The sequence below is a fragment of the Adiantum capillus-veneris genome, chromosome 26 (assembly GCF_014529385.1).
Source record: "Adiantum capillus-veneris isolate H3 chromosome 26, ASM1452938v2, whole genome shotgun sequence".
NCBI classification, from domain to species: Eukaryota; Viridiplantae; Streptophyta; class Polypodiopsida; order Polypodiales; family Pteridaceae; genus Adiantum; species Adiantum capillus-veneris.
In genome coordinates, this window is record NC_140956.1 from 4,096,817 (window position 1) to 4,102,816 (window position 6,000).

Genomic DNA, 6,000 nt, shown 5'->3' on the forward strand with positions numbered 1-6,000 from the left:
AAACTCCTTTAGTAGCTGACAAACTAGCAGGTAGTGCCAAGAGCCAACCTACCTCTCTTCTATCAGATATTGATGGTGCTTTCATGAAAGCAGTAGAGGACTTGCAGAAGCTTAAGATACCAGAGCAAGGTCTGATCAAAAGAGAGAAGCCTACAGTAGAGTCTATCTTGAAAAACACCTTTCAGCAAGTATCATTGTATGACATGCTTCGACTTGATGCAAATTTTCAAAGTGACACCCTTTCCATCATCCAGTCTTTGTATCTTGGTGCAGGGCCTAGTGGCAAGCACCTACCTGTGCAACCCTTGGAGTCCTACATGATTTCTTATCCGGCTGCTGCTCCCCTCACTGATTACAAAATTCCTCGTCTCACTTGTCTATTCTTGGGCATCAATTCTCAAGCGTCATAGTGGATGGTGGGTCTGGGATCAATCTGATGCCAGAGTTTACTATGTTGGCTTTAGGTCTGCAGCCTACCCACCTTGCTCCATTCGCTGTGACATTGGCAGACCAGAGGATAGTCTATCCAGTGGGTATGGTATATACGGGGCCTCTAAAGGTACAAGACTTCACATTTAGCTTGGATTTTGTGGTGGTCAGTCTTCCTCAGGTGGAGGGAGGATTTCCTTTGCTTATTGGTAGACCATGGTTGCGGCATACTAAGGCACTTCATGATTGGGGAAACAACATCATGTGGATACATACTCCTGGCTCCCCCATGCAACCAATTTGACTTGAAGGACGTATGGATCTAGTGGTTCATCATAGCTCATTGTCAGTACAGTCCAACCCCGAAGTCCAACCCCGACCCTAAGCAGCCCATCCCACTTGACGGGTCTGACGAAGACTTGTTGCAGTGGTTGGAAGCTACCACGTCAATGCCGTGCTATGTAGTCTCTATTCAAGCCTCACCTGTGCCTGTAACACTCTCTCTCCCAGCTCCTCAGGCCGACACCAGTGTCCCAAGCCCTACAGCTGAAAGTGTGCCAGTCAAAGAAGTAAGTGGGTTAGTCCCTGATGACCACGATTCGAGTGTTCATCTGATGGAAGCCATTGACCTTGGTGAACCTATAAAACATCACCGAAGGGGGAAGAAATTTCCTCTACATGAGCTCACCAATGTTCCACCTCTTTCTCTAACATCTCCCGGGGCTGACGCCCCGCCCACTCAAAAGCACTCTGTTATGTCTGTGTCTGAAGACTTACCCTTCGAGGAGCTTCCACCAGGATGGTTACAAGAGTAGTATGCAAAGTTTCCAATCGATCAAACACTAGCCCATGATGTCTCAAAGCTCCAAGAGGCAGCTCACTTTTCATCTTCCGAAGCACCCTCCCCAGTTACACCTCCTGACCCGGTCAAAGAAGTCAACCTGGGCAACCCTGCCAACCCTCAGCACGTCCTCTTAGCAGCCTGGTTATGGGAGCATCCTGCATTACTTGATCAGGTAGTTTCTTTTATACATTCTTTTAAAGATGTTTTTGCTTGGTCCTACAAGGATTTGGAAGGGATCCCACCAGAATTGGGTGTCCACACTATCCCTCTGGTTGAAGGGGCTAAGCCTGTCAAAGTCCGAGCTTACAAGCTTAACCCAAAGTATGCAGAGGCTGTCAAGTCAGAGCTCAAAAAAATGCAAGAGGCAGGGATCATTGTACCTGTGGAGCACTCTGAGTGGTTCTCACCCATGGTGATAGCGCCTAAGAAGTAGTCCAATAAAATCCGTGTGTGCGTAGATTACCGCGCTCTGAACTAGGTAACTATCCCAGATGGTTTTCTCACACCTTTCACTGAGCGTGTGCTAGAAGATGTAGCAGGGCATGTATTGTACAGTTTCATGGATGGGTTCAGTGGATACAATCAGTTGGGCATCCATCCAGGTGATCAGCTTAAAACGGTCTTCGTGACTCCCTAGGGTATTTTTATCTGCACTAGAATGTTATTTGGATTGAAAAATGCTCCACCTGCTTTCAATCAAGTAGTATATCTCATATTTTGTCCTTTACTTACGAATATCTTCGCATTTTCATGGATGATTATTTGGCCTTCTCAGGTGCTCAATGTTCCACCCCATTGGAAAATCTAGAGGAGCACCTCGCTCAGCTCGCTGCTGTCTTCATCATGTGCAGAGAGTCACGCCTAAAGCTCACTCCTAACAAATGTCATTTTTGGTCACTGAGGACACACTTCTAGGCCATGTGGTGTCTGCCAAAGGTTTAGCACCTGACCCAGAGAAGATCGTGGCCATCTTGAAGTTACCACCTCCCATCAATCCAAAAGGTGTTCAGAGCTTTGTAGGCCATAGAGGCTATCATCACCGGTTTATACGAATGTATGCACAGGTGGCTCAACAATTGACCCAACTAACTAGTGCTATTGTACCATTCCAATGGTCAAAACCTGAGGCTGAAGCATTTGCATACCTCAAAAAACGCCTCACTGAAGCACCTATTCTAGTGGCTCCAGATTGATCTCTCCCTTTTCATGTGCATATTGATGCAAGTCAACTGGCTGTGGGTGATGTGCTGACTCAGCCTAGTAAGGAGTACAACCTGGATCGCCTTGTTCACTATGAAAGTCGTCTGCTCACCAAAGCAGAGCACAACTACAGCACCATAGAAAGGGAAGGTTTGGCTATGGTGTATTCTTTACAAAATTCTTGCCATTACTTGTTTGGGGTTCACTTCACTATTATCACGGAGTATCATGCACTACGCTATCTTCTAATTAAACCCCAAGTTGCAGGGAGAGTTTGGAGGTGGCTACTGATATTCCAGGAGTTTGATTTTGAAGTAGTTCTTAGTCTAGGCAAGCGGCACATCATGGCCGACCATCTATCTCGCATACATAGAAGTGAGCCCGATACTGGGGTTGATGATGACTTTCCGGATAGTCATCTCTTTAAGGTCAACACGACCTCAGAATGGTATGGAGATGTGTTACATATGCTCTCTACTGGCCTTTATCCTAAGAATGCTTCTCCTTGCAAAAAAGAAGACTCTTGCAAAAGTCTAGACCTTTCTCTTTGATTGGCGGACAGCTCTACAAATCTGGGTCAGATGGTGTGTTGAGCAAGTGCGTCTCCCCTCATGAAGTAGACCACATTCTGGAGGATGCACACAGTGGTCCTACAGGTGGCCACTACCCTGGTCATATCACGGCGCAAAAAATATTACATATCGGCTTATGGTGGCCCTATATATTTAGAGATGCTATTGCTCATGTCAAGATTTGTGATGTCTGACAGCGATGTGCACCCAAGCCTAGCAAGCAATCAAATCGCCCTCTGCAGTTATCTATGGCATGGTTTCCCTTTGAGCGGTGGGGCTTGGACTTTGTTGGTCCAGTTACTCCACCTGCTCAACCCGGCAATCGTAAGTATCTCCTGGTAGCATCGGATTATGCAACAAAGTGGGCCAAAGTGGTGGCTACCATCGACTGTACAGCCGCCACTGTCGCAAAATTTTTGTATGAAAATATTTTTTGCAGGTTTGGCTGCCCTCTGGAAATCACCAGTGATCGAAATAGTCATTTCGTCAACGACCTGATCTCCACACTCCCCACAAACTACAAGATTTTTCATTGCAAATCTTACTCTTACTATCCTAGAGAAAATGGGCAAGCTGAGAGCACTAACAAAGTGCTAATCGTGCTTCTCAGGAAAGCTTGTCACCTGCATCCAACTTCTTGGGCTCAGGCTATCCTCGGCACAGTTTGGGGTTATCGCACCTCCTTCAAGGCAACCACTAACTACACCCCATTCCAGCTAGCTTTTGGTCTGGATGCAATTGCACGTATGAGTTCAACTCAGGTTTAGCAAGAGTGGGAAGTGTTCGCGTCACAGTGGGAATTGCTTCCGCAAACCTCTCTCGTCTCTCAATGTTAGAAGAAATCAGGATGTTAGCTTCAGAGGCTTTGCAAGCCGAGCAACTTCATCACAAAGCGTGGCATGATCGCTGTCTCAGAAAGCCAAAAATAACGCAAGGAACACTGTTTCTACTCTATGAGGCTAAATATCTGAAAAAAGCTAAGAAGCGGGTCCCAGCCTGGCAAGGGCCATTCATGGTACAAGAGATTTTGCCACAGGGGGTTGTCCAGTTAGTCACTTTGGCAGGCGTTCCCTTGCCACTGGTAAATGGATCAAGAATTAAGTGCTATCACTCACTTCCCCTGACTCTTTAGAAATCTGGGTATCCCTCCCACCAACAACCTTATGATTGTCCCGTCCTCAGCTCTCTCCGGCTTTCCCTTTTCCCTATTCTCAAGTCTTCCTCATGTTAGTTGCATCTAAGTTGTAATCGGTGTTATCTTTTAAATTCTCCTCGTTTGACTGAGTGCATCAATTTTTCTCTCCTCTCATTGATAGAATTGGTCTTTTTGGAGTCCTGTTATGATCCAACATTATTGCTATGTTTGTTTCCACTGCCTCTCTCTCCTCATGGATTTGTTGAATGTCCCAGTTTCAGCTCTTGTCGGATAGATCTTTGATTTTGGTATTATTCCTAACACGTTCAAACTTGCTCTGTTGTATCTCCCTTCCCCTCTCTCTTATGGCGAGCTCTCTCACGCACACACACATCTAGTTCCTTGCCTTTCTGGTGCGACCTCTTTCGTAGCTTCACTCCTGCTACCATACTAGTTCATTGCTCTTGCCCTCTCTCTCACACTTACATTCATGTTTGCTAGGAGCTGGGAATGGTTGCTCTAGCCTTTTTGATTTCCAGATCCTAGTTATTCAAGCATGCAAATTTTTATGCTGGCAGCACTTTACAACTTCTTTTATCTCCCTTCTCCTTTCTCTCCTTCACATTACAACTTCCTTCCTCTCCTTTCTCTCTAGTGCACTATGCCTTTGCTGCTAATCACCCCTACCTTCCAATTCCATCTAATTTCTCCCCTAGCCCCTACTCACTAATTCTCCCTAGCCCCTACCCTCTAAAAACCCCCCTCGCCCCTACCCTCTAAAACCCCCCTCGCCCCTACCCTCTAAACCCCCTCTCACCCCTACCCACTAAAAACCCCCCCTCGCCCCTACCATCTAAACCCCCTCCACCCCTACCCACTAAAATACCCCCTCGCCCTACCCTCTAAACCCCTCTCGCCTCTCGCCCCTGCCCACTAAAAACGCTCGCCCCACCCTCTTAGTCCCTTGCCCCTACCCAACAAGCAATTCCCTGTCCTCTAATTTTCTTGCCCTCACAAATCAACAGCCCTGCACTCTAATTCCCTCGCCCGTGAACCAATCTCCCACCCGCTCCAACCCAATTTTCCCCTCTCTCCCCCTTATCGAATACTTGTCGCCCCTACCTAACCCCACCCCCCGCCCACCTGTAGTCTATCCGTCTATCCCATCGCGTTGCAGGTTGCAGACCATCGCGTTGCAGGTTGCAATGCATCCCAATCAAATGTAGAGATTTTCACGATCTTCAACCAGGTCCTATTTCATTAATCTCGACTCACGTTTTCAGTACATTTTCACTTTTGTACGTGTTTGAGAAACACAACAACGAGTTCAAGCAGAGGCCAAGAACAATCCACTATGGCAGGTACAAGCAAGAAGTCTAGGAAGTCTCGCTAGAGACCCATTGAAACATCTAGAAGTTCTACAGAAGAATAAGATGTGGAAACTTCCAGCCATGGCCTCACCGATCTGTCCTCCATTGATCACAGTGATGAGAGTTACAAAGTGTCTGACTCTGGCTCTGCCTCTAACTCTGACTATGAGTCTTCTAGCCAACAAGAAGATGATGAACAAGAAGATGATGTGAAAAAAAAGAAGAAGAAGGCCATCATGCAGGTGCTGAGCCATCAAATTCCTCGGCCTCCTTCTTCCAAAACTCATACCAAATTCACTTTGAACTTCCATCTGCAGTAGCCTCATCTGTCTCTTCGATAAGTTTTATCAAAAGATCAGCTACATATGCTAGGTCTGTCAGCATTAACAGAGGCCAATCTGCCTTCTGATATTCCCATGGATATGGTGCATGAGGTTCTCAAGCTTTTTC